Genomic DNA, 11,168 nt, shown 5'->3' with positions numbered 1-11,168 from the left:
AAAGTTTTTAAGAGTGTGTGTCATTGTCACCTCTGCTTCCTGTGGTGTGGTCCACTTAAGCCTTGGATCTGACTCTTTTTTGGGCTTGTACCCTAAAATGGGCCGGCTCAACCAAGGGACGGATTGGATATAACAGGGATTTCTGCAACCCAGGGTTCCAGGAAAGTAGCGTCCTTATTTGCCTGTCGATATTCTGGGGAAAAGTAGGACAGAAGCCAACCCAAACACGCTACGGAATCTGATTTTGATGGCTGAGTTGTCAAACATGGGCTTTGATTGTGTTGCTCTAATCATTTGCCAAGTCAACCTGGAGACTTATATCTAGCGTACATGGACGGTTTATATTACAGAGCTGTAACAACCGTTATAACGATATTATTGTGGACGTGAACCACTGGTTTCAACCATGGTTTAAAAATTCCGGTTTTAGTGTGTATCAGGGTATCGGGTCGTTTACCATTGATACTGGTCGTATCAACCCATATCGGCTTGTAGAGAATGGATTAGGTGTGTCCCCGGCATATAGTGTGACTCTTAATGTGGGGCCCACCTTGATGCATGTATACCATATCATTCATCCATTTTGCAAGATTATTTTAGTGCGTGAGCTAAAAAATGAAGTAGATTCAATTCCTACGTGGACAATAGTGATTGACCATTAATTGGCCAGAAAAGTTTTAGATCAAGTTGATATTTGTCTTCTTCCTTTACATAGGTTTTTCACTTGTATATGGTATTTGGCTGAGGAAGCTTAGGACAGGCTGGAGGTCTTGCCTTCTTGGGACTCCATAGACCAAGATATGCTTCAATTATGGGCAATACAATCTACTTTAGGGCCTGTTTGGGAGCATTGATTTGAAACCTCCATGGATTTGAAATACTCTTGTTGTGTTTAGCACCCTTGATTGAGAATCAACTTTAATCCCTAAAGTAGCTATTCATAGTATATCGGTAGGGGTTTGAATTTAATTGCTAAAACAACTTTAATATCTTTAATTAATGAATCGTATGTAATTTTTGACACAATGTAATAAGCCGCTGAAATATATACTTTACCAAAAAATGATGAAATTCGATGTCTTGGATGGACCACAAGCACAAGATCATGTCTGAGCGACTAACCAATGATTTTTAACCGTTGATTTACAGGGACAATGTTTGGACGGTGCTGATCATCGTATTAAAGTAATTATAGTGATGCAATTGATAATCTAATTATTTTAGGATATCATTAGTGGGTCATGTGTACAATAGATTAATAGTCTAGTGATACACATGTTACACATGCAACAATGGAAATGCTTTTAGACGGAATCCAAGGTTTCATCTTAGATTTCTAACTCCTGATTGAGGGAATTTGAAACCCCCTTTACTTTATGGTGCCTAACAATCTAGGGGATTTGAAATCCCCTAAAATCCTCCCAAATCCAAGGTGCCAAATGACCCCTTGGTATATCATATAGATGTAAAAAAAGCTTATCAACAAGTTGGATGGTAAATAAACATTACAAAAACATAGGCCCTAGGAAGCTTTTAATGGTAACGTATTCAATTACCATTGTTTCTTATAGTATGGTCCACATGATCTACTCCAATTTTTGAGCTGATGCACTAAAATGATCTTGCAAGTCGAATTGAATGGACCACGTCGGTATAGAACATATGCATCAAGGTGTTCCCAAACCAAGTGCCACACTTAATCTGCTCCTGGCCTTGTATTGGCCTGAGATTGTGTCGTCAATGATACTGGTGCATGTTCAGCTGTTATTATAAACATTGGTTTTGCCCACCATTTTAAGCAACTTCCGTTTTTTATTTTTGGACAAGTACAATAAACATTAGTATGTATTTAAATAATTTTGAGCCCACTTTAAGCGTACCCATTTTTTATTTTTTTTAAATGTCACAATCATGTATCACAAATTTGCCATTTATAGTAGTAGGGTGTTGCACATGCATAACGGGATAAAGGGACGTATATGCTAGACATGCATGTGAAATTAAGTTCGTACATGTGCACATTCCTAGCATGGAGTTCTAATGCTCAATGAATCAATTGAAGTGATCCGGTAAAACAAAAATTGTTCATAGTCAAATATACCAAAGTGGATTGTCCGAGGTGCCACGCACACCACCAACCTTTGTGGCGTGTTAATGTCAACGAGTTTTGTGGGCCCCACCATTATATATATATATATATATATGTTATATATATATTATATATATATATATATATATATATATATATATATATATATATGTTATAACTACATTGCCTATCCATTTTGTTAGATCATTTTAGAGAATAATCCAAAAATGGGGCAAGATTCAAAACTTAAGTGGACCACTTGATAGAAAGAAGAGGGAATTGACCAATACCTACCATTGAAAACCTCTTGAGATTTAAATGGTGGGTGCCGTTGCCTCTACTGCTTTCTGAAATGTGGTCTACTTAGGCTTTAGATATGGCTTATTTTTGGGCCATGCCCTAAATTGATCTCTCAAAGTGGATGGACGGTGTGGAAATAACACATAAATCATTGTGGGACCCACATAATTTGGTAACGTCAACATACGTGACAAGCTCTTTGCATTGAACCATTGTGACCATTCAGTTTTAACCATGTGTTTGCAGGGTATTAATCAGATGGTTTAGAATCTTCCCATGAGGGGGTCACACGTTTTTTATGACTGCGTGTGCGTGCTCACAGTCAATGCACACACATGTGGAAAGGCTCCCATTTTTATTATATTAGAATGCACTTGCAAGATATAAGTGTCATTTAACCGGAAGTGGGCACACAATCTCTTTTATCCTATGGATAAGATAACAAGTTAGCCCCAGATTCATCGAAAGACCCCCGGTTGTGAAGAGAGGTACGATGGGATGTGGTCTGAGTACTGGCGGGTACTGCTTTTGTCATCATGACCTCTCTTCTCGAGATGATGTGGCAGAATTTAATTGGACAGTAAATTACTACTGATCTGTAACCAGTTTCAAACGGAAGTGAATTGGCTGGGGTACCACACACCAGCTATAGCTATATAGCTGCTCTATGTACGTGCCTTCGTGCGAAGACAAGCGCTGACGCTCCCGAGCTCCAAGTACGAACGGTTGGAAGGAGATCAAAGTTACATGAGCCTCACAATGATACATTTATTATATCTACACCTTTCATCTAATTTTACGGATCATTTTAAAGCATTATCAAAAAAATGAATCACATCCAAAGATTATCTAGACCACACAAATAGCAGCAGATGTAATGATTTTTGTTGTTAAAAAATTTATAAGGCCACCGTAACTTTTATTTTCCATCCAATCTGTTCATAAGGTCACTAAGACTTAGATGAAGAGGAAAAAAAATCTCATATTGATCCAAAACTTCTATGACCCCAAAAAGGATTTCAATGGTAGACATTCAATCCCCAATTACTTTTTGCAGTGTGGTTCACTTGATAGTTATCTTTGTCCTATTTTTAGCTTCAAGCCTTAAGATGTGCTCACCACGTAAATGAATTGTTTAAATATAACACATACCTTATGACCAACCTGCATAATTTGTTGACATCAATACAACAGCTATATATAGCTAGTGCGAGCTACCCCAGCCAATCCGCTTCCCAAATGTGCCATAAGTGATTATATATCTGACAACGGTCTATTATCCAGTCAAATTCGTGGCTTGGAATAAAAAGGTTTTACCTACTTATTAGATAAGACATACTCTAAAATGCAGGCAAATGGCAATTGTGTAAGAGATCTAGACTATACGCATGGGTGAAAAAAGTAACAATGTATTTTAAAAATTTTGGTAGGAAACTTGTCAAGTCAGCAACGTACTTTGAATGAGCTTTAATCATTTGTTAGTAACAAATGTTATTTTCATGTTTGTTGGAATGTGATTGGACTGATCCAACTTTAAAAATCACCTTCTTTTTTTTTATATATTTATTTTTAAATACGCACACACACCTCACACATGCCTAAATGGGATTTCACCACCTATGGATACACAAACCCTCGACCGGGTGTTGAAACTCTTGAAAGTCCATAACACCGGAGCAAGAGAAAGGATCCTTCGCCATTCGCCTTAGCACGTCTGCTTTAAAAGGTTGTTGCATGGATGCTCCGTGCAGACGGTTCCATCGAATGATTTTCTCTTGCAACTGAAGACCCGACGCGTATTTGGGGCGTCACACAACACCAATAATAGATAGGTCAATATCCAATCATATACGGACACGTGTTCAAGCTTTGAATTTCGCGTTCTTTTTGTCCATTGGGAATTTAAAAAAATAGTGGACATTCTACGTACAGCTGATATTGGTAGGGCCATCTTTCAGCCCAGCACACGTGTTATGTTTTCTCATCATTTTTTACCGTCCATCTAGATTAACCTAATGTTGATGTATGATGATAAAAACAACATACACGTCGGACGATCTTATACATCTAATCGATGTCCTTCGAACAAACGATAAATCGATAAATATTCATATTTTTTACTATTTTAATTTAAAATTAAAATTAATAATAGGACTAGAGAGATGAACGGACCTGATTCAAATGTTACTCTTCCACTTATATTGTGAAGAGAAGTGTCCACCATATCCTGGTTCAACCGAATTTACCGTATCATCTCTCGTTCGCTATTTTGACGACACCGCAATTTTGCGGATCCCAAAGTATCTTATTCAAACATGCGAGTTAGAGACATTTGGAATCCAAAGCACGCGGATTAGATACTACCCCGTCTGTTCGGAGCTCGGTGGCGTAGGCTCCGAGGGCCACTGAAGGGGCGCCTTGGTGTATGAATTTTATACACACCGTTCATCTATTTTTTTCATATCATTATAAGGATATGAAAACAGAAATAAGGCAAATAGAAACGTCATGTGAACTGTTACAGGTAAATCTGAGCCGACCTATACCGAGGCCGACTTAGAGATATCAACAAGCAAAGCTTTAGATGGATAGCGTCCTAATTGACCTGATTCCAGGTCCTTTTGTGGAACTTTAGTGTTGACCTAAAACTTAGAAGAAACCATCATCCAACTGACCCGCCAATTCCGACTTGGACTAGTTCACTTGTGAAGCTCAGATGGATATATTGGAGCCCCCAACCCGGATGGGAATGTGGCCGATGGATATATTCGAGCCCCCAACCTGGATGGGAATGTGGCCGAGGATCGTGCTAAATAGTCAACTCTAGTGACGCAGGTCCAAAGATCACCTGATGCACAATCCCATGGTAATGGCTGACATCAGCGCGTGCGTGGCTCTCGCATAATGGCGGAGACTGTGTCGAGATTATTGAACACGTTTAGTTCAACCAGAAGGTATATATAAGGGACATTACGACAGCGAAAGGTACGCAATATCTAACACCCTAAGGGCGTGTTTGGCCGGACCAATCCCATGGGATTAGGTGGGATGGAATGGTTTTTAAGGTAATGATGGTGGTGTCAGTGTTTGTCTGTTGATCCCATGGGTTTGGAATAGCCCATGGGATATCCAGCAGGGTGTTTGGATGGTCACAAATGGATAGGTTTGCATCTCCACTGCTTCTCACGGTGTGCCCCACTCACTGCTTTATAGCTGCCTCAAAACAACTTCATAACTGAATTTAGGCAGGTGAAAATGATGGAGGGAGTAAATATCTCATTGATATTTTGGTGAGCCCTACACAATGGTGAAAACCTTTATCCCGGGATTGGCGGAATCCAAGTGCTGTTTACTAGGGTGCGGTGGAATGATTTTTATCCAGCCATCCCAAACAAAAAAAAAAGAAGATAGGATGTAAATAATATAACCTTCCAAAAACGTATTTATCTCATATCTAGCGCCCAGCGAAACACGGCCTAAATCTACCCTATGCAACGTAGACTCAGATTCTTAGCCTGATTTTGGCATTAGAGGGTTCCTTACTCTAACCAGGGTCTCCTTTGTCTTCCCTCAGGGTTCGGTCCGAGTACCTAGAGCTCGGTGAAGGGTGAGCCAAATTTTAGCATCAACATGGACCACACCACATGAAGTAGCGGTGCCAAGGATCTCTACCATTGAAATCTTTTCAGGGTCAATTGAATGGTTTATTTACCATCTAACCTGTCTATATAGTCATATACACTGGTATGAATATACACTGGTATGAAGTGCAAAAACAAATACCATTTTGATCCAAAATTTTTGTGCCCCTAAGAAAATTTCAACGGTAGGAATTTAATCCCCACTTTATGGTCCAATTGAGATTTGGATCTTCGTTATCTTTTGGTTCATGATCTACAGATGGATTGTGTAGATAAAATTCATATATCATGTTGGCCTCTCAATGGCCCTTGGATCCTCCGCCTGTTGCAGCTCTGACCAATGGGGTAGTACTTAATCAGCCCTAAATCCCAATGGCGCGAATTAGGTACTACCCCAAATGTTCGGAGCTTAGGATAGACGAAGGATCCAAGGGTCATTGGGGAGCCAACGTGACGTATTACTTTTATCCATACCCTTTATCCTCTTTTTCGTATCATTATATACTACTAAAATACTGAACTAAAAATAAGACAGATACAAGGCACAAATGGACCACAACATAGAAAGCAGCTGTGCTAAGGATGCCCACGGTTGAAACTTTCTTAGGGCCCATTGTATCATTTATTTTCCATCTAATCCGTTGATATGGCCATATACACATGGATAAAGTGAACAAACAAATATCATCTTGATCCAAAACTTTATAGCGGTTCATAATAAATTCTCAACGGTAGTAGTTTAATCCTGACCATGAGTCTCTATCTGAGACTTGTATCTAGGGGTGCACATTTAACCGGTAGAACCGTAGAATCGGACCGGAACCGACCAAACGGTCCGGTTTGGTCTGGTTCTAGAGTGCACCGGTTTCGGTTCCGGTTCCAAAAATCAAAGAACCGGTGACATCGGTTCGGTTCTCGATTTGGGGGTATGTAGAACCGAACCGAACCGTGAACCGATCCGTAGAACCAAACCGTGGATCCGATCCGTAGAACCGAACCGTGGAACCGAACCTTGAACCGAACCGATGTATTTTTGCATACCTTATAATAATTTTATAAAGAATAATTATTTTCGTAAATGTATTTTTAAACACCTTATACAACATCTAAACCATTCATTAAATGGACCACAATGTGGATGGACATGGGCTTGCAAATAGGCTGAATTATAAAAAGCCAAGAACCGTGGAACCGATCCGGAACCGAACCGGTTTTAACGGTTCGGTTCCGGTTCGGTTCTAGGGTGCCAACGGTTGAGTTCCGGTTCCAAATTTCCTAGAACCGTTAGTAACGGTTCGGTTCCGGTTTCACCCTAAAACCGGACCAAATCGAACCGTGTGCACTCCTACTTGTATCTTAGTTATTTTTTATATAATATTTTAAAATAACATGAAAAATAAATAAATTGGACAGTATAGATAAAGCTAATACATCACGGTGGCCCTTGAGTGCCCTCGGAGCCTCCGCCTGTCCCGAGTACCTAATCCGCGCGCAAATCGGAAAAGCCGCGTATGACACGGTGACCGATACTGACTGCCACCTGTCTGGATGCAGCGAATAGGGTGCGGTGCTTTAGCTTCTCCGCATGAGACAGCAAACTATTTTAACGGATCGGCGTGGTGTTAGCCTGACTCGGCTAATCGGCTACGCCAGCGGAATTAGAAGGGAACCATTGGGCACGGATTGCGTACTGTGGGGTCTAAAATGACGTATTTGTCTCATCCAGGCCATTCATACGTTTTTACAAAACATTTTAACGAAATATTAAAAAATCGAGCATATCCAAAAGTTCAAGTGGAACACACCAAAGGGAGGTTTCAACATAGACGTCATCATTCCCATTGTTTGCTACTCTGTGGCCCACTTGAGATTTATCTATATTTCAATTTTGGTATCATACCATAAAATGATATATAAAAACGGATGGACGAAGTTGATAAGACATATACAAGTGATCCCCACAGATTTTACTCAGGACGCTATATCCTGCTGAGTTACTCAGTACGCAGTCCGCGTCCGGTAGTTTACCACATTTCGGCAAGAGGATTGCTTCTCGCACACGCTCACATAAAAACACCCACACGTGCTAATTTGGCACGAACGTGTGGAATTGGGTGGGTTCATCTGGCCGGTCATGGTGAATGTCATGTTTTTATAAGAAGGAAGGTTTACTCATCAAGGTGTGGAACGTTGGTTTTCTTTCACCGTCTACTTTTTTCCTACTCTATCATCTAACGGATGGTAAGCCTTACTGTTGGCTAGTGTATCTCTCCACGGTGTACGGCCAATGAACGGTTCCGATCATTATCATCATCACAGTCTTGCTTGTTCCAGCTGTCTGGCCGAGATCTCACACTCCACTTCCAGTTTTGCACGTGCAGGCCGTTCGTGGTTGGCTTTGTGAGACTGGCGACAACGGCACAACAACTTGTGTATGATACATCTTAATCTCCACGATACTACTTGTACAAATACATGTACTTTTCAAAAGGTGGGCCCCACCATGAAGATGACACTTGTCTAAAATCAGGCTGATCGGCTCCATTGGTGGGCTGCACCTGTATGTTGAGTCACACTTGCGGTGTTAATTCCAACCGTCTGGCCCACTTGATGACAGGAACAGCTTCGTTTTATTGCCGGGCGAATCATTTCCATGGTATTGATGCCCTCCACAGAAGGGTTTGGTAGGAAAGATGACACGACACCGCGAGTTGCGGTTCGGAAGTGGACTCCTTGATGACCCTAGTGGCAAGCGCTGTGGGTCTACTGTGTGATGTTTTTGTTTTATCCATGCCGTCCATCCGTTTTTTCAGCTTGTTTTAGACCAAAAACCCAAACATGAAGTAGATTCAAAGCTCAAGTGAACCACACTCCAGGAACCAGTGATGATTGAACACCAACCGTTAAAAACTTCCTGGGACCAAACTTTTGGATGAAGCTGATGTTTGTTTTTCCCTTCATCCAGATCCGCGTGACCTTGTGAATAAGTTGGATGGCTAATAGACATCACGGTGGGCCCTAGGAAGGTTTCAACGGTGGTTGTCACCATCCCGACTGTTTCCATCGGTTTGGTCCACTTGAGCTTTGGATCAGCATTGTTTTTAGATTTTTGCCCTAAAATAAGCTGGCAACCTGGATGGATGGCGTGGATATAAAACAGATACATACAGTGGTCCCCACAGAGCATGCCGGCGAGGATGTGGTAGGGTCGGTAGGGAATTCGTTTCCAATCGTACCATCCAAACTTTGGATCCCACGGAAGCGGATTGGCTGGCGTACCACACAGCAGCAGGTACGTGTCGTGCGCAGACGAGGACGCTCCTCCAGCTACGAGTTATACGAACGGTTCAAAGGAGATCAAAGTTCCATGGCCCCACAGTGATGTATTTATTATATCTATGCGGTTTATCTATTTTTAGAGATTATTTTAGAGCATTATCCAATAAATGAATCATATCCTAAGATCATATGGACCACACCACAAATAGCAGCGGAGATAATGATTTTCAGCCTTAAATAATTCATAGGGCCCACCATAACGTTTATTTTTCATCCCATTTGTTCGTAAGGTCACAAAGACCTGAATGAATAGGAAAAATAAATTTTATATTGATTCAAAACCTCAATAACCCCAAAAAGTATTCCAACGGTAGATGTTTAATTTTCCACTGCTTTTTGCAGTGTGGTCTAATTAATAGTTAGATTTATTATATTTTTCTTCTCAAGTTTTAAGACAAGCTCGCCAAATTAATTGATCGGTCTGATATAACACGTACCTCATGGTAAGACCCACAGAACTTACTGATGTAAATACAGTAGCTAAGTAGTTGGTATAAGGCACAGCAGCCGCTTCTGGATCCACAGCAGACCATTTTCTTAGCCGTACATTTGATGATGATAACCGACACAAGCTCCATCATCAAGCCCATAATTTGGACGGCGGGGATTGACTTGCATGTGCGCAGCTATAAGAGAGACATGCTGCCGTCATTCAATGATGATTGCTCGAATATAGACACTGTCAACTTGAGAAAAACTTTGATACTCGGACAATGTGTGGTGGATGACACGCAGGCACTTAGAAGTCCCATACCTGGGATGCAAATGGTTAAATTAAACTGTCCAAATGGTGTGTCCCAGTTTAGATGGACCGTTAGCCAAAGATTACACTTCTTTGGTTTTCTGACTATCGGATTAATAGGAATTTATTGGACGGTCAGATTAAAGAAAATCCAATGACCCAATTTCAGCAAATAGGTATCCCCTACTCCGATGTGGTCGGTGGTCGGTGCTCTGTGGGCTCCACCATGATGTAGGTGTTCCATCCACTCCGTTCATCCATTTTTACAGATCATTTTACAATATATCTCAAAAATGAGAGGGATATAAATCTCAGGTGGACCACACCCCAGGAAAACAATATTGATTGAATATCCACCATTAAAATCCTCCCAAGGCCAACTGTTCTGTTTATTTGACATCCAATCTATTGATTAGGTCATACAGACCCAGATGAAGGTTAAAAACAAATATCAGCTTGATCCAAAAGCTTTTATTTCACCCCAAATTTTTTTAATGGTCGACGTTCATTTAACACTGTTTCCTGTAATGTGGTCCACTTGAGATTTGGATATACCTAATTTTTGGTCTCAAACCATGAAATGATATAGAAAAATAGATGGACGGCATGGATGAAATACATACATCATGGCGGGGCCCACAGAGCACAGACCATCAGCCATTGGCTGATGGCAGGGGGGGTAGCCAATCCCTTTCCACATACGTGGATCTAATTCATTCACTGGGACCCACATGTAAAGGCCCTTGTTTGACCCGAATACGACTCGGATCCGATCAGAACCCGACTCGAAACTAAGGTCCAAAGACCCCTTCGGTGCCCGACAGGCGACAGCTACCCCAAAAAAAAAGGAGACCTGATCCATGGCTCGACCCTTCGTCAAACCGTGCAAGGACCCAAATTTGTAGTTTGCTTATTAAGCCATGTGTGTGGGTGATCACAACCATTCAATTAGTAGGTCGCATCACAAAAATAAGCCATGGGCAAAGCGTGGGTCCACTACATATGACCCTTTCTTATAATGGGCCGGGATGATTATGTACGCCTGAACCACATGGTA

Source organism: Magnolia sinica, chromosome 4 (assembly GCF_029962835.1).
Source record: "Magnolia sinica isolate HGM2019 chromosome 4, MsV1, whole genome shotgun sequence".
Lineage (NCBI taxonomy): Eukaryota > Viridiplantae > Streptophyta > Magnoliopsida > Magnoliales > Magnoliaceae > Magnolia > Magnolia sinica.
Note: the sequence above shows the minus strand (reverse complement) of the source record.